This window comes from Erpetoichthys calabaricus, chromosome 4, assembly GCF_900747795.2.
Source record: "Erpetoichthys calabaricus chromosome 4, fErpCal1.3, whole genome shotgun sequence".
In the NCBI taxonomy this organism is placed as follows: Eukaryota; Metazoa; Chordata; class Cladistia; order Polypteriformes; family Polypteridae; genus Erpetoichthys; species Erpetoichthys calabaricus.
Genome location: NC_041397.2, coordinates 7,914,699 through 7,940,732, shown reverse-complemented (window position 1 = coordinate 7,940,732; position 26,034 = coordinate 7,914,699).

Here is a 26,034-nt window from a genome sequence, read left to right as displayed (position 1 = left end):
CAGATGTTGATGCCATTTTAGAGGTTGTTTGCTCTTCACTATTCGTGCACGCAAAGGAAATCGAGGTTAAACTAGCAAAGCTGCTTAACTTTCCTTCTAGTAAAGAGAGTCAAACTAAAACGTAAGGATGACTTTTTTCACAGTTTCCAGCCGATTAACATCCTCTACCCCTAAATTTCGATAAAAGTTGACATCAGCCCTGAAAGAGTTAATGAGGTGCTAATTCCTGTCGTTAATTAAACTCTTTCTTTAATTCCACGGCTTGTTGCTGCTCTTGTGGTGCACTGGCAGACATTTCTGAAATTGTTGATTTTCTCTTTTCTCAGAGCTATGGTGACCTGAGCAGATCGACATTCCTGAGACCTTCATCTTTCTTTATTTTCAGATATTGTATGATGGATGCCAGTTGTTTTGGCTCATGTTGTATCTCATTATTGTTTGGCTGCTAATTAAAGAAAGAGAAACAATTAAGGGGTCTGAGTCTTCAAGAACAAGTCAATTCAGTCACTCAGTCATTATCCAACCAGCTATATCCTAACACAGGGCCAATGCCAGCCAACACAGGGCGTAAGGCAGAAACAAACCCCGGGCAGGGTGCCAGCCCACCGAAGGGCACACACCCACACACCAAGCACACACTAGGGACAATTTAGAATCACCAATGCACCTAACCTGCATGTCTTTGGACTGTGGGAGGAAACCCACACAGACACGGGGACAACATGCAAACTTCACGCAGGGAGGACCCGGGAAGCGAACACCCAGGTCTCCTTACTGCGAGGCAGCAGCGCCACCACTGCACCACCGTGCCGCCCCCAAGTCAGTTCAAATGAATTCAAAAGAAGTCCATCAGCAGCAAAAACAGGTCACTCATTAGGAAAAGGGTTAGAATGAAGTCCTGCAGCCACGGTGGTCCTCCAGGATGGGACATGGCGACCCCTGCCCTAGAGGACACAAAGCAGGGACCAAGTGCCTGGAAGGGACAACAGTCCATCATAGGCCCCGCCCACAGTAACACAAAGGCAGTTTAGATTGGCCAGTCAGCCTGACAAGCACATTTATCTTAAGAAGACAAAACAAAGAAAGACCCCCAAATAATTTCACACTACTTCAAATGGTTAGAGCCAGGCCTTTAATGACCTCCTGGGCACGGCCATCAGCAGTGTGTCTGTCTGCGGAGAGAGTGTCGACCTCCTCGAGAGGTTTACTTACCTCAGCGGTGACATTCATGTGACTCTGGTGACTCTTCCTATGAAGTCTGTAGATGGATTGGGACAGCATGGGGGGTCATGAGGTCACTGTAAAGGGGTGTGTGGCACTCCTGATATCTACAAAAGGACGAAGGTCCAAGTCTTTAATGACCTCCTGGGCACGGCCATCAGTACTGTGTCTGTCTACGGAGAGAGTGTCGACCTCATCGAGAGGTTTACTGACCTCAGCGGTGACATTCATGTGACTCTGGTGACTCTTCCTATGAAGTCTGTAGATGGATTGGGAAAGCATGGGGGGTCATGAGGTCGCTGGAAAGGGGTGTGTGGCACTCCTGATATCTACAAAAGGACGAAGGTCCAAGTCTTTAATGATCTCCTGGGCACGGCCATCAGTACTGTGTCTGCTTGCGGAGAGAGTGTCGACCTCATCGAGAGGTTTACTGACCTCAGCGGTGACATTCATGTGACTCTGGTGACTCTTCCTATGAAGTCAGTAGATGGATTGGGAGAGCATGGGGGGTCATGAGGTCACCATAAAGGGATGTGTGGCACTCCTGATATCTACAAAAGGATGAAGGTCCAAGTCTTTAGAGTCCTGGTACTCTCTGTTTGTGAGACATGGACATAATCCAGTGACCTGAGATGAAGACTGGACTCCTTCATGTGTGTCTCTCCGGAAAATCCTTGGGTATCGTTGGTTTGACTTTGTGTTGCTCATGGAGTCCCAAATGAGGCACATGACCTGCATTGTGAGGGAGCGTCAGTTCCGGCACTACGGGCATGTGGCGCATTTCCCTGATGGTGATGCGGCTCGTAAGATCCTCACTGTTGGGGACCCGAGTGGCTGGACCAGGCCAATGGGTCGCCAACGTAACACCTGTGGCAGATAGAGGGTCATTTCCAGAGGGTGGAACTGGACTGCGTGTCTGCATGGGGGGGTTGCCAACCATTGTTTCGTCGTGTAGTGGGTGTGGCAACATGCTGTACCAGTGCATGCCCCCCAACTTCACTTGACTTGACTTGCAAATGTTGACCCCTTTTAACAGATTTTGGCCAATAGGATTTGGGATTTTGCGCTGTTTGGGCAGCCTCAGATGGACGAATGAGGCTAAAGAGACAGTGGGCCCCTCTGTGGTGGACAGGTGGGCACCTAGGCATGGCTCAAAATCCATCTCTAAGCCACCTCGGGTGCCATCCTTGCAGACCAATCCCAGCTTCTTTTTCTCGGTGTTATTGCCATTTCTCTGTGTAGAGTTGGCACATTCACCCTGTGCCCTTGTGGGGTTTTTTACCAAACCCCAAAGACTTGCAGATCAAGTAAAGCGGCCCCTCTGAACCAACGCATTATGAGGGCACTGGCCTCTCGTCCAGGGTTGGTTCCTGTTCTGTCCCTAGCATATTAATGTCCTCTCCAACTCCAAATCAAAAAAGACAAGGAGTGGAAAAAATTAAAAAGTGAGATAGAAGATGTCAAGAAGAATCTTCCAGCACACCCTGATTGGGGACAATTTGGATAAATGAATGGCATCCTATTAATTAAGTATATCCTCCTCCAGCCTGCATCCTTTAGAAATGAGAAGAGCGGCGGGCAGAAATCTGACTGGCAGATAAGCAGCTGTGCTGTAAATAAACAGAAAGAAACACACGGGAAGGGGACCACGGACCACCGAAGAAAAGCCCACCGTTCTCCACGTGGAACCTTGCAAAAATGGCCACAGCAGGTCTCTGAGACGGCACACCAGATTTAAATTTCATTTGACAATTATCTACCCGCCAGTCCCATCACCGCCTCGTTCATTTTCCAGACTCGGGTCTGTCATTAACCTCTGAATCCCTGGGAAGACATTCAAAAAATAAAAATTGCCATCTTTGTAAAGAAATGCCAACGCCGCTGCAGTCTGAGGCACTGCGGGGATGCAAATGAGATGGCAGCACCAAGTCTGTCTGAAGGCTCCTCTGTTAGAAGTACAGCAGAGCCGAGTCGGGACTTACATTTACATTTAAAACAGACAGACTGGCGGCCCCACCATTTAATGTCGGCCGTTGGGCCAAATGACTGGCATCCCTTCCAGGGCAGCTTCATGGAACGGCGCTGGCAACCAGTGCTTGTAAAAGTCAGTCCTGTAGTTTCAGTAAATGACTGGTGCCACACCTGGAGATCCTGCCTTGTGCCCAGTACTCCCTTATGGACCCGAAACAATTAACTGAGGTTAGGAGGAGAAGATCAGTGGATGACTGAGCAAGGACTTTAAACTTAGCCCATCAGATTAGGATGGTGCAGATCCCAGTGAACTACACGGTATAGTGCTCCACGTCACAATCAGGGCATCAATCTATCCATCCATCCATCCATCCATCCAGTATCCAACCTGCTATATCCTAACTACAGGGTCACGGGGGTCTGCTGGAGCCAATCCCAGCCAACACAGGGCGCAAGGCCCACTGCAGGGCATACACCCACACACCAAGCACACACTAGGGACAATTTAGGATCGCCAATGCACCTAACCTGCATGTCTTTGGACTGCGGGAGGAAACCCACGCAGACACGGGGAGAACATGGAAACTCCACTCAGGGAGGATATTATCAGATTAGGCCTCTTCAAAATATTCATCCATCCATCATCCAACCCGCTATATCCCAACTACAGGGTCACCGGGGTCTGCTGGAGCCAATCCCAGCCAACACAGGGCGCAAGGCAGGAAACAAACCCCGGGCAGGGCACCAGCCCACTGCAGGGCACACACCCACACCCCACACACCAAGCACATGCTAGGGATAATTTAGGATCGCCAATGCATCTAACCTGCATGTCTTTGGACTGTGGGAGGAAACCCATACAGACACGGGGAGAACATGCAAACTCCACGCAGGGAGGACCCGAGAAGCGAACCCAGGTCTCCTTACTGCGAGGAAGCAGCGCTACCCACTGAGCCACCGTGATGCCCGGGCATCAGTCTAAACTCTTGGAAATCAACCACCCTCTTCTTAGGCGTTAGCATCACGCCCAACCAATTGTTCATTTATTTAGCATCTTTCAAAGAAGTCACCACCATGAAGAGTTTTACAAACACCAGTTAGCCTGTTTGAATGAGAACTGGCCCAGTGGTTAGCTATGCAGTCTCACAGCTCAGGCGACCCGAAATCAATTCCTCACTACCTGTATGACAGATATATAGACGTGAAAGGCACTATATGATAGATAGATAGATAGATAGATAGATAGATAGATAGATAGATAGATAGATAGATAGATAGATAGATAGATAGATAGATAGATAGATAGATAGGAAAGGCACTATATGACAGATAGATAGATAGATAGATAGATATAGATAGATAGATAGATAGATAGATAGATAGATAGATAGATAGATAGATAATGGATAGATAGGAAAGGCACTATAGATAGATAGATAGATAGATAGATAGATAGAGATAGATAGATAGATAGATAGATAGATAGATAGATAGATAGATAGATAGATAGATAGGAAGATAGATAGGAAAGGCACTATATGACAGATAGATAGATAGATAGACAGACAGACAGACAGACAGACAGACAGACAGACAGACAGATAGATAGATAGATAGATAGATAGATAGATAGATAGAAGTGAAAGGCACTATATAATAGATAGATAGATAGATAGATAGATAGATAGATAGATAGATAGATGTGAATGGCACTATATAATAGATAGATAGATAGATAGATAGATAGATAGATAGATAGATAGATAGATAGATAGAAGTGAAAGGCACTATATAATAGATAGATAGATAGATAGATAGATAGATAGATAGATGTGAATGGCACTATATAATAGATAGATAGATAGATAGATAGATAGATAGATAGATAGATAGATAGATAGATGAAAAAGGCACTATATAATAGATAGATAGATAGATAGATAGATAGATAGATAGATAGATGTGAATGGCACTATATAATAGATGATAGATAGATAGATAGATAGATAGATAGATAGATGAGATAGATAGATAGATGTGAACGGCACTATATGATAGATAGATAGATAGATAGATAGATAGATAGATAGATAGATAGATAGATAGATAGATAGATAGATAGATGTGAATGGCACTATATAATAGATAGATAGATAGATAGAAGTGAAAGGCACTATATAATAGATAGATAGATAGATAGATGTGAATGGCACTATATAATAGATATAGATATAGATAGATAGAGATAGATAGATAGATAGATAGATAGATAGATAGATAGATGAAAGGAAAGGCACTATATGATAGATAGATAGATAGATAGATAGATAGATAGATAGATAGATAGATAGATAGATAGATAGATAGATAGATAGATAGATAGAAGTGAAAGGCACTATATAATAGATAGATAGAGATAGATAGATAGATAGATAGATAGATAGATAGATAGATAGATAGATAGATAGATAGATAGATGTGAATGGCACTATATAATAGATAGATAGATAGATAGATAGATAGATAGATAGATAGATATTAAAGGCACTATATAATATATAGTTGGAAAGGTACTGTATAATAAATATGTAGATTGTTTAAAAGGCTCTGTTTACTGTATTAGATAAATAACACACTATATAATAGAAAGAAATGAATGTCACTATAAGATAGATAGGTAGATAAGTACAATATATAATTGTGTTAATATATAATTGAAATGATGTGAAAGGAACCACATAAAATATTAACTGCGGTGGGTTGGCACCCTGCCTGAGATTGATTCCTGCCTTGTGCCCTGTGTTGGCTGGGATTGGCTCCAGCAGACCCCCATGACCCTGTGTTCGGATTCAGCAGGTTGGAAAATGGATGGATGGATAAAATATTAATGGATAAGTACTATATGATAAATATGTAGATTATGAGGAATTAAAAGATACAGACAGTGAAATAGCGGAGGCCCTAAACTCACATTTTTCTGAGGTCTTCACAAGTGAGCAAGTGGATAACCTCAGAGCAGTAACAGGGACAACTAAGGAGATACTGAGGGATTTGAAAATTGTAGAGGGAGAAGTGCTGCTCAGATTAAATATACTGAAATCAAACAAATCAACAAGACCAGATAATATTTACCCTCAAGTTCTTAAGGAGGCTAATTAGTTCAGATATAAACCCTTGACACATATTTTTAGGAAGTCACTGCGCCCTGGAGAGATTCTGAAGGACTGGAAAATGGCAAATATCATCCCATTATATAAAAAGGGTGACAGGGCAGATCCAAGCAACTATAGGCCAGTAAGCTTAACATGAATCACAGGAAAATTAATGGAAGGAATTATTAAGGATTAGATTGAGCAACACCTGTCAAGGACAGGACAGTCAGCATGGGGTCAGAAGAGGGAGGTTGTGTTTTACTAACAGGCTGGAATTCTATGAGGAGGCAACAAAAGGATACGACCAGCGTGGAGCAGATGAGATTATTTATCTGGACATTTACAGAAAGCTTTTGATGAGGTGCCATGTGAGAGGTTGGGCACCAAATTAAAAGAAGTGGCAGTTCAGGGTGTGGTGTGTAGATGGGTGCAGAATTGGCTCAGATGCAGGAAGCAGATGGTGATGGTGTGAGGAACCTCATCAGAATTGGCCGATGTTAAGAGTGGTGACCAGCAGGGGGCAGTGGAGGGGCCGCTGACATTTTTAATATTTATAAATGATTTAGATAGGAATATAAGTAACAAGCTGGTTAAGTTTGCAGATGATACCAAGACAGGTGGATTAGTAGATAATTTGGAATTCGTTATATCATCACAGAAGGACTTGGATAGCAGACAAGCTTTCGGCAGATTTGTGTCAGATGAAAATTAATGTCAGTAAATGTAAAGAATTACACATAGGAAGTCAAAATGTGAGGTTTGAATACACAATGGGCGGTCGGAAAATCGAGAGTCCACCTTATGAGAAGGATTTAGGTGTCGTAGTGGACTCTAAGCTATCGCCTTCCAGACAGTGTTCAGAAGCCATTAAGAAGGCTAACAGAATGTCAGGTTATATAGCGCTTTGATGTGTGGAGTACAAGTCACAGGAGGTTCTGCTCAATCTTTATAACACATTGGTGAGGACTTATCTGGAGTCCTGGGTGCAGTTTTGGTCTCCAGGCTCCAAAAATGACATAACAGCACAAGAGAAGGTCCAGAGAAGAGCGACTAGGCTGATTCAGGGCTACAGGGGATGAGTTATGAGGGAAGAATTAAAAGAGCTGAGCCTTAAGGAGATGAACAGGAGACCTGACTGAAGTGTTTAACATGATGAAGGGAATTAGTGCAGTGGATGTTTTAAAATGTGTTCATCAAAAACACGTGGACACAGTTGGAAACTCGTGAAGGGGAAATTTCGCACAAACATTAGGAAGTTTTTCTTTACACAAAGAATGACAGACACTTGGAATAAGCGACCAAGTAGTGTGGTGGACAGTCAGACTTTAGGGACTTTTAAAACTTGACTTGATGTTTTTTTGGAAGAAATAAGTGGAGAGGACTGGCGAGCTTTGTTGGGCTGAATGGCCTGTTCTCATCTAGAGTGTTCTAATGTGAAAGGCACTATATAATAGATACATAGGGCACTATATAATGGATGTGATGTGAGAGGCTTGCAAACAAAAGACAGATAGATATTAAAGGTGTCAGATTGATATATAAATGTGAAAAGCACTACATGTCTCTTTCTTTTTATAGCGCCTTTTCTATCTTTAGATCTCTAATTCATCACAGACCCTCCACAACCAAAAACTAACAATGGCACATCAGTTGATTTTTATTTTTACGTCATCAGAGATTTGATAAACGCGAGGAGACCGTTTAGTCCGTCTGTCCCTTGTTTGTTTAGCTGATGGCTGTGCTGTCCCAAGTATCTCATCCCGGTTTCTGCTTCAGCTCTGTGATTTTGTAGTTTTCTCCTTAACAGATAGAAAGGTGCTATTTAATAAATGCCCAGATGTGTCTGAAAGGCACTATATAACAGCTAAGTGGTCTAATGATTCAGTATTGTGTGTCTAAGATTTATGATGTGTTTGTAGGCAGGCAGTGTGCCCCCTACTGGCTGAGACGTTTGACTAGAAACTGCTAAACTGGCCTGGGCTGAAGGACTGAGTGTGCCCTGTGACATGCTGGCGCCTCTTTGTGGTTTGGTACCCACCTTTTACCAAATGCTGCCCAGATAGGCCTTAATTTAAGGATCCCAGGGTATGTACCTGATTGGGTGGATGCTATTATACAAAGTTAAACACAATTATAGAGATATCTCCACCAGGGGGCACTACACGTAGCTTTATGGATGAACCAGCTTTAATCCTGGGAATCGCACAGTTGGAAGGTCTTTCTGCTTACAGTGCCACCTCCATGTCACACCAGCAGCATTAAGTTTGCCAACGTCTCTACTGTACTCATCCTGTACAAATCCCCAGTCCGGCTCTGACTGGGCATGAAGGGTGTAGTTGGCCGAGGTGCTCTTGGTGCTGTTGGTGCTCCAGCGCTCATCTTCTCCAGATGCTGTTGGGGTCTGCAGAAATTTCGAGTGGCAGGCAGCTTATGGAGAGCAGCGAGTCCAAAGCCGACCCCATGCACGCGAGGGTGCAGAAACACCTTTTGTGACTTTTAGGACATCATTGCCTTGATATAATAAACCAGTCGGTGTCTGACTAGGAGTTTTGTCGCCCTGTTTCTAGAAGTTTCTGCCAATCAAACAGCTTTTGCAGCCTTCCGGAAGCAGAGCCCACAAATCGCTTTGTCGTGAAGCACAAGAATGAAAGCCAAGGCAAGTAATGAATAAGAAAATGGAAACGTGAGCGACTGATAATAATCGTAAATAAACACAGATTACTGTATACATAAATCAGTGATGTCTCATTTGAGGGCTGTTTAGAGCTTATGAAACACACAAAGCACAGCCACACACCCTACACCCTTAATCACGTCCTCAGCTGCAGATTTTACGAATACGCCGAATAATCATAACTTGTTAGAATAAGACGCCAGCTTTGGTAAAACGAGAGCCGCCATTTCACTCTTTGGCCCAGGACCGGTCGAGACCTGAATGAATTTGTCACACCCCAGGCGTAGTTGGCTTCAAAGCGACTGCAACATAAAGGTCGACCTCAGTAGCCCCCCAGTTCGCTCCGTGTGCCGCCGAGAAGCTTCGCAGTCTCATCTTGGTCAGGTCGAGTTTCACGAGCCACCCCACTTAACCTCATGTTGAAAGGGGACCCACGGCAGGCGGTAATTTAAGCTTCTCACGGTGCCAAAAGTCAACTTCAGGTAGTAAACAGTAAACGCGGATGATTTATCATTGTCTCATGTGTGGGAAAAAAGACTCCCGTCGTAAATAACGGGCCAAGCTGGAAAGACAAGCGGGACGGGAGGAACAAGAGAGGAACACGAGAGGAACACGAGAGGAACAAGAGAGGAATACGAGAGGAACACGAGAGCAGCTTTCTCTCCGTCTTGCTTCTTGTTTGCTGCGGTCGCTTGTCATGTGATAACATCTGCTATGATTGCCATGTCTGTCTGTCTGTCCGCATGAAACAAACCGCCTCCCAGCGGGCACATTTTGTTGAAATTTCTCACACTTACTCTTCAAGGAAATTGGTCGGTGCAGAGCGCGCTGCATACGTTCTTGAAATGTCAATATCAGCCCCTGAAAAGCACTGATGGATTTGAAAACTCACGTTGGACTTCAACAATGACTTAGCCTGCTGTGTCGATTTGACGCTGAGAGCGGACACTTCAGCTTGAGTACTGGAATCAGTCGGACAGCCACTGCTGGGGGCTATGGTGACGTCACATGACACGACTTCTAGTCGCAGGGTATGGCAGACTTGCTGACCGCTAATGCTGATCTCAGTGCTGGACAGCATCGGTTTATACAAATAAAAGTCATTGAGCCTAATAAGCTTAGCGACTCAAGCACAGAAAGAGAGAAATGACAGAAAGACAAGACAGTCAATGAAATAAACACAGTAGTAGATAGAGGGATAGGAAAGGCACTATACAGCAGAGTCGATAGACAAGGGACTAAATGATACATACACTTTATAAAAGATAGATAGATAGATAGATAGATAGATAGATAGATAGATAGATAGATAGATAGATAGATAGATAGATAGATAGATAGATAGATAGATAGAACTGAAAGGCACTATATAAGAAAGATAGATACACATGAAAGACAAAACACTATGTAATAGATATAAAAGACACCATATAATAGATAGATAGATAGATAGATAGATAGATAGATAGATAGATAGATAGATAGATAGATAGAAGTGTAAGGCACTATATAATAGATAGATAGATAGATAGATAGATAGATAGATAGATAGATAGTAGATAGATGTGTAAGGCACTATATAATAGATAGATAGATAGATAGATAGATAGATAGATAGATAGATAGATAGATAGATAGATAGATAGATAGATAGATAGATAGATAGTAAAGGCACTATATAATAGATAGATAGATAGATAGATAGATAGATAGATAGATAGATAGATAGATAGATAGATAGATAGAAGTGTAAGGCACTATATAATAGATAGATAGATAGATAGATAGATAGATAGATAGATAGATAGATAGATAGATAGATAGATAGAAGTGTAAGGCACTATATACTAGATAGATAGATAGATATTAAAGGCACTATATAATAGAGATAGAAGTGTAAGGCACTATATAATAGATAGATAGATAGATAGATAGATAGATAGATAGATAGATAGATAGATAGATAGAAGTGTAAGGCACTATATAATAGATAGATAGATAGATAGATAGATAGATAGATAGATAGATAGATAGATACATAGATAGATAGAAGTGTAAGGCACTATATAATAGATAGATAGATAGATAGATAGATAGATAGATAGATAGATAGATAGATAGATAGATAGATAGAAGTGTAAGGCACTATATAATAGATAGATAGATAGATAGATAGATAGATAGATAGATAGATAGATAGATAGATAGATAGATAGATAGATAGATGTGTAAGGCACTATATAATAGATAGATAGATAGATAGATAGATAGATAGATAGATAGATAGATAGATAGATAGATAGATAGATAGAAGTGTAAGGCACTATATAATAGATAGATAGATAGATAGATAGATAGATAGATAGATAGATAGATAGATAGATAGATAGATAGAAGTGTAAGGCACTATATACTAGATAGATAGATAGATATTAAAGGCACTATATAATAGATAGATAGAAGTGTAAGGCACTATATAATAGATAGATAGATAGATAGATAGATAGATAGATAGATAGATAGATAGATAGATAGATAGATAGAAGTGTAAGGCACTATATAATAGATAGATAGATAGATAGATAGAAGTGTAAGGCACTATATAATAGATAGATAGATAGATAGATAGATAGATAGATAGATAGATAGATAGAAGTGTAAGGCACTATATACTAGATAGATAGATAGATAGATATTAAAGGCACTATATAATAGATAGATAGAAGTGTAAGGCACTATATAATAGATAGATAGATAGATAGATAGATAGATAGATAGATAGATAGATAGATAGATAGATAGAAGTGTAAGGCACTATATAATAGATAGATAGATAGATAGATAGATAGATAGATAGATAGATAGATAGATAGATAGATAGATAGAAGTGTAAGGCACTATATAATAGATAGATAGATAGATAGATAGATAGATAGATAGAAGTGTAAGGCACTATATACTAGATAGATAGATAGATATTAAAGGCACTATATAATAGATAGATAGAAGTGTAAGGCACTATATAATAGATTGATAGATAGATAGATAGATAGATAGATAGATAGATAGATAGATAGATAGATAGATAGATAGATAGAAGTGTAAGGCACTATATAATAGATCGATAGATGTGGACGTTACTCACCGAGGCCAATGTTGATTGGATGTCCCACAGGAGTGGACTCTCCGTCTCTGAAGGTCACCTGCAGATGCCAGTCTGTGCCCCACAGTAGCTGCGACTTCACACTTGAAGGATTTTTGCTCGACTGCCTTTTTTTTTTTTTTATCATGCCCCCATGCCCACCTGAATGAATGGCTGCTTACTCTTTGAGTTATTAACTCTGACCAGCAGATTCCATCTCCTCATTTCTGGCACCGCTGACTCAGGACTGGTGGGCTGTGAGTTCTGTCACCAAAGCCAAGGCACTCGAGTAAAAAACGCCGGATGGGTCGGCCGTCTGCGTGCAGAGATTAGGGGCCGGGAGATGAGGGCTGTGGAGTCGGCCTGAATGACTGAGCTTCTAATTCAGATTTGAGTGTCGTTTTTTTCAAAGATCAGGTTGTCATTTGACACTCTTTAATTCAATGATAAGCGGCCATTTGAAGATCATTATGTCCGAGTCTGGAGACCCCTGTCATGCTTTACTTGTCCAGGACAATATGCAGCAGTGAAGAAGATTCATAACTTGGGCAAGGCTGCTGGAGGTCTGCTCACGTTTCAAAAGCAAATGGCCAGCAGCTTACTGGAGGTGGGCTTTACTTCATTGAACCCCTGAATTTATGAGCTGGACAGGTCAAGTATGATACCACAGTGTTCATTTTTTGACGAGGCTCACAATACGTCATAAACACAAGCCATCTACGCAGTGGACACCAGTGACAGCATCAAAATTTAAACTTACATATTGTCGCAGGAGACTGAGGGACAGACCCGGCCAGGACACCTGGAAGGACCGGGAGGTGGCGTATTTGTCCTCTGGACCACGAGGGGTCAACCGCTGTGTATTGGAAGAGGGCCTCGGAAGGGGAGCAGGGAGGCTCAAGCCCTGAGCCTCATGGAGCCCGGGACACATCTACCTCTGCCACACCCATGGACGATGATCCTTCCAGAGACACCCAGACTGCTTCCGGGTGCTCTCCTGACACTTCCGCCACACCAGGAAGTGTCGTCAGGCAGAGCACCTGGAGCTCATCCGGGTAAGAATAAAAGGGGCCGCCTCCCTCCGATCAGTGAGCTGGAGTTGGGAGTGAGAGCAGGAGCAGGACGAGGCTCCCATGGAGAGAGGAAAGGCGGCCCACGGACAGTGAGAGAAAGGCCCAGTATAAAGGGGCCACCACCATCCAGACAAGCTGCTTTCACTTTTTCTCTGGTGACGTTTATATCGTGGATCACTTGTGTTAGCCACATAGGACCCCATTTGATTTTTTATAGCGCCTTTCAATATTGAACCTCTTCCCATACTGTCTAATATAAACACTTCTTATTAGAACATTACAATAACTTTTATCAAGAACAGGCCATTCTATTCACCTTGATTGCCCAAAACAACATCCAGTTGTGTTTTGAAGACCCCTAAAGTCCTGAGCCCCACCACACTACTTGGTCACTTATTCCATGTGTCTGTGGTCCAACCTTGCTAATGTTTGTATAAAATTCACCCCTTAACAAGTTCATTAAGCTCTTTTCATGTCATGTGAGATGACCGAGGAGGCCATTTTTTTTGTGACAAATGACACTTCACCCTTTCATACTGAGTCACCTCCATCAGTTTACAGTGAAATGGTTTCACACAGCAGCAGTGTGACCTGTGACAGATGAAGTGACTTGCTTAGGATGGCCGGTGGTAGCTATTAAGGCTGCACCCTTGCATTTATATAGTGCCTTTTCAGAATGGACCCCCCCACCCCAGGCTATTTTACAAGTACAGATCTTTACAGCTGGAGCCTTTTGCTAATGTCACACAGTTTTTGAACCATCATCTGTGGGACTCCAAGTCTATGGATCTCATTGTTTACGGGGGGTTTAGAGGTCCACCAGAAAGATCTGAGAACCTGCTGCACTCTTTTGACCTTTGGGGGTTGGGGTGGGGTGGGGCAAAAAGCAATGTTTTAAAAGGGCCTACTGCCTCCTAGTGGCCCCCAGTAACTGACACTGGGTTCTTGGGGTAACACTGTATAGTGATGTCCTCATGATGACCCCCTTCTGGGACCCCCTGTCCCACAAGGTGAAAGGTACAGTGCAGTGTCATTCTTCCCACACCTACATGGGTCATTTGGTCACCGTTGAGGCCACCCACCAGACCCTTGGTAACCCCCCAGTTTGCCTAAATGGGGGAGCTGGCAGGTTCTAAGTGGAAGAATTAGACAAGAAAAGTGACAACGCGTGTGCCATGAAATTGAGTCGTTTTAGACAAGTCAGCACAAAGAAATCACAGAAATGGTGACAAGTGTGAAGATCTAGTAATGTTCTCAGCTGGTAAGAGTTTCAGAGCCAGAGGGGATACCTACTGTACATCTTTAATTGTTTGCATCTCATTGTCTAACGTACTTATACCAATGTGAGCTTCAGCAGTTTCTCTTTTCATTTCTTTATCAGAGCGGGCAATGGTGGCAGTCACACCAGTACAACACTTTTATTAACAGTGGTCAGTGCTATTGGTGTGACCGGGTGCAGGCTACATCAGGCCCCCATAACCACCCATAAAGAGACCTCCAAAAGAGAGAGCCCCCACCCCCCTTTTAGATACATGTGGTCACATCCATAACTGAAATCAACAAAGGAGGTGCAGGGTGCCCCCCTTGGCCATTGGTCAGTGTGTTATTGGGATGAGCAGGTGCAGGGTGGGCTCAAGGCTATGTCGGACCCCTAGGCAATCTAGGAAGACCTCCAAAAGAGAAAGTCCCCCATTTATATGCATGTGTTCAGGTCCTTAAATGAAATCAACAAAGGAGGTGTTTGGGGTGCTCCTCTTTCGTCAGTGGTCAGTGTTATTGGGGTGACCAGGTGCAGGGTGGGCTCAAGACTACGTCGGGCCCCCATAACCACCCAAAAGAGAGTGTCCCCCTTATGAATACATGTGCTCAGGTCCATAACTGAAATCAAAAAAAGAGGTGTGTGTGGTGGGGGGGGGGGGGGGGGGGGTCTCCTTTGGTTAGTTGTCAGTGTGTTACTGGGATGAGCAGGTGCAGGGTGGGCTCAAGGCTACATTGGACCCCTAGGCAAGTGTTGGTTGCAACCACCCATAAAAAGACTTTCAAAAGAGAGAGCCCCCCCTTTTAGATACATGTGGTGGTCAGGTCCATAACTGGAATCAACTAAGGAGGTGCGGGGGGGGGGGGGGGGGGGGGTCTCCCTTGGTCAGTGGTCATTGTTATTGGGGTGACCAGGTGTATGTGGGCTCAAGACTATGTCGGGCCCCCATAACTACCCATCTATCTATCTATCTATCTATCTATCTATCTATCTATCTATCTATCTATCTATCTATCTATCTATCTATCTATCTATCTATCTATTATATATAGTGCCTTTCACTTCTATCTATCTATCTATCTATCTATCTATCTATCTATCTATCTATCTATCTATCTATCTATCTATCTATCTATTATATAGTGCCATTCACATCTATCTATCTATCTATCTATCTATCTATCTATCTATCTATCTATCTATCTATCTATCTATCTATCTATCTATCTATCTATCTATCTATCTATCTATCTATTATATAGTGCCTTTCACTTCTATCTATCTATCTATCTATCTATCTATCTATCTATCTATCTATCTATCTATCTATCTATCTATCTATCTATCTATCTATCTATCTATATATCTATCTATCTATCTATTATCTAGTGCCATTCACATCTATCTATCTATCTATCTAACTATCTATCTATCTATCTATCTATCTATCTATCTATCTATCTATCTATCTATCTATAACTTAAATCAACAAAGGAGGTGTGTGTGGGGGGGGTCTCCCTTGGTCAGTGGTCATTGTTATTGGGGTGACCAGGTGTAGGTGGGCTCAAGGCTACGTCAAGCCCCCATAACTACCCATAAAGAGACCTCCAAAAGAGAGAGAGCCCCCCCCTTTTAGATACATGTAGTCACATCTATAACTTAAATCAACAAAGGAGGTGTGTGGGGGGGGGTCTCCCTTGGTCAGTGGTCATTGTTATTGTGGTGACCAGGTGTAGGGTGGGCTCAAGGCTACGTCGAGCCCCCATAACCACCCATAAAGAGACCTCCAAAAGAGAAAGTCCCCCTTTACTATACAAAGGAGGATCCTCCTTGGTCAGTGGTCAGTGTTATTGAGATGACCAGGTGCAGGGTGGGCTCAAGGCTATGTCGGACCCCTAGGCAGTATTGGTTGCAACCACCCATAAAGAGACCTCCAAAAGAGAAAATCCCCCTTTAATATACATGTGTTCAGGTCCTTAACTGAAATCAACAAAGGAGGAGCTTGGGGGTCTTCCTTGGTCAGTGGTCAGTGTTATTGAGATGACCAGTTGCAGGGTGGGCTGAAGGCCCCCATATCCACCCAAAAGACAGGGTCCCCCTTTTTGATACATGTGGTCAGGTCCATAACTGAAATCAGTAAAGGAGGTGTGTGGGTTGGTGGGCTCAAAGGAATGTTGTGCTTCTGGGCAGTATTAGTTGCAACCAGACTTCCAGACAAGAGCCCCCCTTTTAGATCCGTGCTCTTGGATCTATAACTGAAATCAAATAAGTAGGTCTGCAGACCCCCCCACTTCCCTTAGAGATGAGTGCCCTTGTGATCACATCTGAAGTGGGGAGGGGATTGCAATGCATCTCCAGATCTGGGCTTCATGGAGGAGATTTGGAACCCCTAGGCCGGTGTCTTCTCAGCTTATATAGAGCCAGCCCTGACCATGTGGGACGTCTACTGAGAGGACTTCACTTCCCAGCATTCAGCAGGAGTGTACAAAACCCAATGAATGATGGGCTTGCACTTGATGAGTGTGGTGACCAGGAACCAGATGATTATTCCGGTTGAGCAAACAAGAACCTGTGATGGCGACGTTGAGAAGCGTCCCACCCTGTGATCAGAGCCGCTCTCATCTCTCTCTTTGTGTTCTTTCACAGCACTTCAAAGACACTTTTCAACATGGAAGCTCAGCCCATTCTCACGCTGGGGTTACCTCTTTCTCCAGGTCTTACTGACCGACTAACTTTATAATATCTCCTTTCATCTCCTCAAATGTTTTTCTCTTACCTTCTCGCCACTTTATCTCCTTTATCATCTGTCTTTGTCACCTGCTCTTTCCTTTTCAGCTGTATGCCTGATGAAGTCTATTCAGCCGAAATGTTACATTTTTAACTGCCTTCCTTTAATAGTTGTTGATGCCACATGGGCTGGATGGGCATCCCGACCAGAAGAGGGGATGGTTCCTTACCCGGACTTGGGGGGGTTGTGCCCAACAGGCAGATGGGCATCCCACGGCCAGGGAGGAAAAAAGGCATCAGACATGGAAGGAAGGGAGTGACGGTCAACCCACTAAAAAGAGAAGATATCACTGGAGGGCGATTTAATTCCCTTAGCACACTAGATGGCAGCAGCCCCGGATATCGGTCCCCAGTGGGAAGCCAGCAGGGCATGCTGGGAGATGTAGTCTGGTAGAGCAGCCCTGCTTGAGTTACTGGGTACCACAAGAGACAAACTCCCTGCTGTAATGGACTTCCGTATGACCCGGAAGTGCCTCCATCGGGCATTGGCCCTGGCACCAGATGTACCCTCAGGTCCATAATAAATGGGACCGCACTCCCTTGACCAGGCGAGTCGGAGCTGGGAGGACGAAGGGCAACACTTGACTGGAGGAGGGCAGTGTAGTGGTGAGAGGAATTGTGGAGGAAGAATTGAACTGTGGAGAGAGAAACCTGTGCTTTGGTGCTTTTCATTACTTGTTTGAGGGGTCCGGTTAATAAACCAACTTTTATTTGAACCCGGGACTGTGCTTGTGTGTCCGTGTCGTGGTTTGGGCTCACTGATGCCCTGGTTTCCATCACACAGTATGGTAATAGCATTTTCCTTTGTTTAATAAATAACTTGGCATTAAAATATCAGTGGGAAACAAAACAGTCTGGATGAAGCGGCGGGGGTCTCTGACAGATAGCGTCTCAGTTATATATGTCACGAGAAAGCAGCTTTTCCATGTCCTGCTGGCATGTGTTTGGTTTACTGACTGCATATTCTTGAATAATGAAATTTGCATGTACAGTATACCATTTGAATGTCTTATCCCACTACTGACACCAGTGTGTGACCCTGAGCAGGTCACTTTATTCTTCTTTGCTCCAATTGGGGACAAAAAGTAAAAGAAATCGAATTGAAATTAGATGTTGTAAGTAGCCTTGGATAAAGGCCTCCATCTAATAGTAATGAATAATCATAACTGGTGACATTCTGCATATCTAATCTATTGTGTGCTCCATGGTAGAGTTGGATCGGAACAAAAACGTTTGACTTAATAACAATAATAATAATACATCTTATTAACGTAACTCCTTTCCTAAGCTTAGGGCACTTTAGTATCGATGCCATCTTTCAGACCACCATACTGGTACCTGAATTGTTCTGACACAAACAGCGGACAACTCCAAGACCCCTTTGTTTGACTCTGGCCTCCCTGGTGCAGCAACTCCTCGGTGCCCCATGACCTGGTGACGCACCTCATAAATCATCTCTTAAGATTTTAAAATGTAACCCTAAGCTTAAATTTGTTATGATGTCCTAATGCTAATACACACGCTCTAGTGGGGGGTCACACTTTCTGGAAGGTCTTCCCCTACCCATAACCCTAAACCTTAACCCTTTAAATCCTGCCTTAAACCTAATATTTCTATTTTAACCCTAATGTTAAAGTTGATCTCTTGGTCCCTGAGGTTAATACTTGTCCTCGGGGACCTACCATATACCCACGTATTGATTTCCCAATTTAAATTGTCTGATGGAACTTATTTAATTGTTTAAGGACTCCTTTGATCAAAACCTTTATGCATTTTAACTGGTTTTGATCTTTAATTTAAAAATGATTTTATACAAAATATAGAGGGTTCTGTTTTAAATTGTAGTTTGAAATACTTTCATTTAAAATTCTATAAGAGGGCTTTTCAGATTTATCTTAACATTTATGGAAAAGATATTCATCCGTATTATGGAGGAGGGATTTTTTAAATACTAGCCACCCCCCGTAACTCCGCCCACATAGCAGTGAAACAGGACAGTGAGGACCTCGCCCAGCGCCCCACTCCTGACATCACTCTTCCTCATCCCCTCGGCCTAGTCTCTCTCTCTCGGAATTAGCACAAATATATCGCTCCTGCAATCAAACTATGATATTTAGTGCGATGAGAGAAGTTGCAAAATCAACTGGAATGTTCAAGCAAATTATAGAAAACATCCTGATCTCAATCTGTTAAGTAGTTCTCTCATTCGCTAGCTAAGCAGAGGTAAGATACGCTCTGAGGCAGATGGGTTAGTGAGGAGGAGGGCGAGAGGGGGGTTCCCGCTGTGCATCTCTTGGATTTGCACAAATAAATCGGCACCGCAAGCAAACTATGATACTTAGCGTGATGAGAGAAGCTGCAAAATCAACTAGAATGTTCAAGCAAATTCAGCTCTGACAGGAGAGCGTTCCCCGCGTGGGGTGAAGAGCACATGCCCGTGATATCTCTGGCAATCAGCATCTACCTTCTAAAACACACGTAGCTCTGATGTCTCTCTCAAAAACATCAAACGTTACTCCTTAACAACCTGTAGATGATAATGTCTGCTGAGCAAACAGGTATCAGTAGCTAAGCACAGGCAGGGTGCACTCCAACACGTGGCGAGAGGTAGACCGACTTGAACGGAGGCTGGTGGGTGAGTGAAGCAGCCCTTCCCTTGGCCCGTAGCCTCTCTCTCAAAAAATCGGTACCACAAGTGAACGATGACACTTAGAGCGATGAGAGAAGTCGCAAAATCGATGGAATGTTCAAGCAAATTCTAGAAAAAAACCCGATCTAAATCCGTTAAGTAGTTTTCTCGTGAAAAGCGGACAGATAGACAGACAGACGTTGGATTTTATATATATATAGAGAGAGAGATGATTGGGATTAAGATCATTAAGATTATTGATCAGAAGTAACTCAGGCAGCCTTTCCAGCAGCTCTGTGTATGTGTGAATTTCCCCTTGGGATTAATAAAGTATCTATCTATCTATTATATAGCGCCTTTCATATCTATCTATCTATCTATCTATCTATCTATCTATCTATTATATAGTGCCTTTCATATCTATCTATCTATCTTAATAAGAGAAATGGGGAAGGTGCAGATTAATTCAGATTTTTTATTTTTTACAGAATGAGTGTCCTTTTGGACATTTCATCTCCTCTAACCTAACTTAACCTTTGACTCACTCCAACCTCCCTGGTGCATCACTACTTTGCAGTGCACCACGTACCTTTTCCTCATTGGTAGCCATGAAGTCCTGGTTCATGGTTAATGTCTCTTTAGTTCATTAGGTTTTGTCGATTGTATTGTTATGTTCAATATGTTCTGTGGGTGGTCCCAATCACATCGAAGTAATAAGGGGTGGGGGGCCCTGTAAAGTCCCATCACGTCAAAGTCAGTAGCACCTTCTCCGTTCAAAATTAGCCACCAGAAACCGAAGAGAACACTCTGGGTTTACAGAGAGTGGAGGGCAGTTCCTGGCAGTGATTGGCAGGTGGTCTTGCCTTTTTGGGGGGGTGGGGATACCACCCACAGAACACGTTGAACATAACAATACAATCAACAAAACATAATAAACATAAAGAGACATAAAACACGAATCTGAAGCCGCGGCCAGGGAAGGAGCCCCGGCTGAGACGTGACACATTGCTGTATAATCGTTCTGAACAATTCAACTTTAGTTTCATCAGTGTTCAAAACATTTTCCCAGTCACATTGTGGAGGGTCGAGGTAGTCTTTGGCAAATTTCAGGAGAGAAGTGGCATCCTGCCATGGGCACGGTGCTATTTCAATGCTTTGTGAATGCAGACTCATGAACTGAGAAGGTCACCTGTTGATTCCTTCAAGCCCTTTAGCTGTTACTTCTGGGTCCTTTTTAACCTCACTGAGCATTCATGGTTGGACCTCCACTTCTATGAAGATTAGCCACAGTACTAAATCATCTCCATTTCGGTAGACTTGTGAATATCGAAACTCTTTGAATTGAGTTGGTAACCCTGACCAGCTTTAGACAAATTCCTGATTGTAGATGTTCTGAGGTCTCATGTTTATAAGGCAAGCCGATATTATCAGTGTCGTCGTATTGGTCAAAGTATCTCTAAGCCCCACCTCCAAGCTCATTTCATTGGTTAGCCTCCAGGCGTTAGGTTTTCTTGAAGTCCTCGGCCTAGAGGTGAATGCTTGAATGATGTGTTCAGTATGGAGAAGAACAAAATAAGAATTGTGTTTGTCCATATTAAGTTATATGAAGCTCAGATCCTATTTGAAGACAAATCTCTACATAATTGTGGTGATTTCCAAAGGGTCCACACACTTTTCCTTGCCTCTGTGTATGTGCTTTATGATGTGTTCAGCACAAAAGGCGCTTTACATTTTTACTTTTTTATCATGCAATTCAATAAGAGACCACCTGAACACACTCCACAAGCATCCTGGCCTGTTCTTCTCAAACTAAGCCAGATCCAAGTCTTCTGCGTCTTTACTGCCATGAATTCCATGAGAGTACAGATGTAAGCGGCACGAAACAAGGAAGTCTCTGTCACTATACAATGGGCTTTGGCCCCCGTCCAGCACATACAAGCGGCTCGCTTTGCTCGACAGGTTTATTTTCTGGAGAGGTCTGGGCCCGTTTACCAGTTGTCTTGGAAAGCACGCCGGACACAGTAAAGCTCCCCTGCAGAAAGGCTGATTGTTTTGTTTGAAAATCATCTGCCCTGCCAGAGCCCACTCTGTTATTTATTTATTTATTTTCTTTGTACTGCGGCCACAACAAGGTTTGTTGGAGAGCAGCCTAACAATGTCTTGCATGTCTTGGCCAAAACAATTGTTTCAAGCTCCGATGTGGAGATGGCTGCCTATAAAAATGCAGTCGGTGTTGCCCTGGAGGAGCAGTCACAGTGTGGCCCCGCCCCAAGACCCTCCTCCACAAATACTGACTCCGCCCTTCTGGTGTGGTTGCTTGGCAATGTAATAGAGAGGTGAACAATATTAAAAAAGCTTGCTTAACATTGTCTCCACCCCTCTGAGTTGGTTGCTTGGTAACACTAATCATGTGATACGAGGATGGGTAATATTAATAGCTTGTTTGGCACTGACTCCGCCTTTCTGATAGGGTTGCTTGGTAAGATTGATCATGTGATGGAGGATTGGACAATACTAAAAAAAAAAAAAAAACTTATTTGCAACTAACTCCGCCTACTGATTTGGATGCTTGGTAACACTGATCATGTGATGAAGGGATGGGTAACATAAAAAGGCTTGTTTGCTACTGACCCCGCCTTAGCCCATTTGGTTGCTTGGTGACGTGTTTCTGCCAGGGTTCAAATCCTGATTATTTTTACTTAATTTCTTAATTTTCTATGTTAAAAGTTTTGAACATTTAGTTTTTAAAGTGTATTTTGTTGTGTTCCTTGTTTGCTACCAAACCCACTCTCCTCATTTGGTTGCCTGGCAATATTGATCACGTGATAGAGGGTTAAAAAATATGTAATATCTGCCCCTCTGATATATAAAAAAAAAAAAAAAAACTTATTTGCAACTAACTCCACCTATTGATTTGGTTGCTTGGTAACACTGATCATGTGATGGAGGGATGGGTAACATAAAAAGGCTTGTTTACTACTGACCCCGCCCTTGTCTTTTGGATGCTTGGCAATGTAATAGAGAGGTGAACAATATTAAAAAAGCTTGTTTAATATTGTCTCCACCCCTCTGAGTTGGTTACTTGGTAACACTAATCATGTGATGCAAGGATGCGTAATATTAATAGCTTGTTTGGCACTGACTCCGCCTTTCTGATAGGGTTGCTTGGTAAGATTGAATATGTGATGGAGGATTGGACAATACAAAAAAAAAAACTTATTTGCAACTAACTCCGCCTACTGATTTGGTTGCTTGGTAACACTGATCATGTGATGAAGGGATGGGTAACATTAAAAGGCTTGTTTACTACTGACCCCGCCTTAGCCCATTTGGTTGCATGGTGATGTGTTTCTGCCAGGGTTCAAATCCTGATTATTTTTACTTAATTTCTTAATATTCTATGTTAAAAGTTTTGAACATTTAGTTTTTTAAAGTGTATTTTGTTGTGTTCCTTGTTTGCTACCAAACCCACTCTCCTCATTTGGTTGCCTGGCAATATTGATCACGTGATAGAGGGTTAAAGAATATGTAATATCTGCCCCTCTGATATCTAAAAAAAAAAAAACTTAATTGCAACTAACTCCACCTATTGATTTGGTTGCTTGGTAACACTGATCATGTGGTGGAGGGATGGGTAACATAAAAAGGCTTGTTTACTACTGACTCCGCCCTTGTCTTTTGGATGCTTGGCAATGTAATGGAGAGGTGAACAATATTAAAAAAGCTTGTTTAACATTGTCTCCACCCCTCTGAGTTGGTTACTTGGTAACACTAATCATGTGATGCAAGGATGGGTAATATTAATAGCTTGTTTGGCACTGACTCCGCCTTTCTGATAGGGTTGCTTGGTAAGATTGATCATGTGATGGAGGAATGGACAATGCTAAAAAAAAAAAAAACTCATTTGCAACTAACTCCGCCTACTGATTTGGTTGCTTGGTAACACTGATCATGTGATGGAGGGATGGGTAATATAAAAAGGCTTGTTTGGCACTGACTCCGCCTTTCTGAAAGGGTTGCTTGGTAAGATTGATCATGTGATGGAGGATTGGACAATACTAAAAAAAAAGCTTATTTGCAACTAACTCCACCTACTGATTTGGTTGCTTGGTAACACTGATCATGTGATGGAGGGATGGGTAATATAAAAAGGCTTGTTTGGCACTGACTCCGCCTTTCTGAAAGGGTTGCTTGGTAAGATTGATCATGTGATGGAGGATTGGACAATACTAAAAAAAAAAGCTTATTTGCAACTAACTCCACCTACTGATTTGGTTGCTTGGTAACACTGATCATGTGATGGAGGGATGGGTAACATAAAAAGGCTTGTTTACTACTGACCCCGCCCTTCTCTTTTGGCTGCTTGGCAATGTCTTGCGTGTCTTGGCCAAAACAATTGTTTCAAGCTCCGATGTGGAGGTGGCTGCCTATAAAAATGCAGTCGGCGCTGCCCTGGAGGAACAGTCACAGTGTGGCCCCGCCCCAAGACCCTCCTCCACACATACTGACTCCGCCCTTCTGGTGTGGTTGCTTGGCAATGCAATGGAGAGGTGAACAATATTAAAAAAGCTTGTTTAACATTGTCTCCACCCCTCTGAGTTGGTTGCTTGGTAACACTAATCATGTGTTAGAGGGTTGAAAAATATTAAAAAATTTGTTTGTCACTGACTCCGCCTTTCTGATATGATTGATCATGTGATGGAGGAGTGGATAATACCAAAAACGCCTTATTTGTATCTGACCACCCCCACTGACTTGGTTGCCTGGTAACAATGTGATATTTGGATTGCTTATATAAAAATACTTAATTGCTTCACACCCCGTCTTTCTCATTTGGTTACTTAGCAAGACTGATTATGTGATAGAGGGTTGAAAAATGAAAAAGAGACTTGATTGGCACTGACTCCGCCTCTCTGATATGATTGCTTGGTAACTTTGATCATGTGATGGAGGAGGAGACAGAAGTAAAACACCTCATCTGTAACTGACTCTTCCACTGATTTGGTTGCTTGGTGAAACTGATCATGTGATGGAGGGATGGGAAATACAAAAAAAGCTTGTTTACCTCAGACCCCACCCTTGTCATTTGGTTGCTTAATGTTGTTTCTGCCAGGGTTCAAATGCTGTGTTTATGTTCATATTCTATGGTAACAGTGTTGCTCATTTAATTTCTTTATGTCAATGTCTATTCTGTGCTTTGTGGATGGTTCCCTAAAAGGCGGGGTCACCTGTCCATCACCATCAAGGGACAACCCACAGTCCCTTGTGGTTCATTGAATACATCTGTGGTGGTCTTGGTGAGTTCTTGTGTGTTTATTGCTTTTTTGATTGATCTGATTTTCTGGCATTTTGTGAAAATTTTGCTCTGGTGTTTGACTTTGCCTATTAGAATTCATATTGTGTTTGCTTTGGTTTGCCTATTTTGACACACTCAGACTTTGTTATTTAGCTATGAACCTGTCCAGCATTCTCAGCTGGCAGTTACTTGACTTGAAACTGACCTGCCCCATTTGTGATGTTTTCTTTAGGGCACCCTTGTACTGGCTGCCCTTTAACTGCCACACACACCCTCTTTAGACAAGAGCAGATTTATCTTTCCAGGACACGCCCCATTTGTGATGTCACCTTCAGGATGCCCTTGGATTGGCTGTCTTTTAAATGGTGTTAAGCGAGTCCCTCTTTGAACAAGAGTAGATTGATCCTTCCAGGACACGCCCCATTTTTGATATCACCTTCATGGTGCCCTTGGAATGGTTGTCATTCCCTGATGCCAGGCCTCACCCCTTTTTGGACAGGACCACACTGGTTCTTCCTGGGCATGCTCCAATTGCGATATTATCTTCAGAGTACATGTGGATTGGCTTTCAGTTCTGTAATTTTAAACTAAGCCACACCCTCTGTGGACAAGACCAGATTGATCCTTCCAGGGACACGCCCCCTTTGTGAAATCATCTTCAGGGCACCTTTTAACTGCCTGCCCATTAAATGGTGTTATGCCACACCCTCTTAAGACAAGACCAGATTGATCCTTCCAGGACACACCCCATTTTTGATATCACCTTCATGGTGCTCTTTGACTGGTTATCTTTACCCTAATTCCAGGCCACACCCCTTTTTGGACAACACC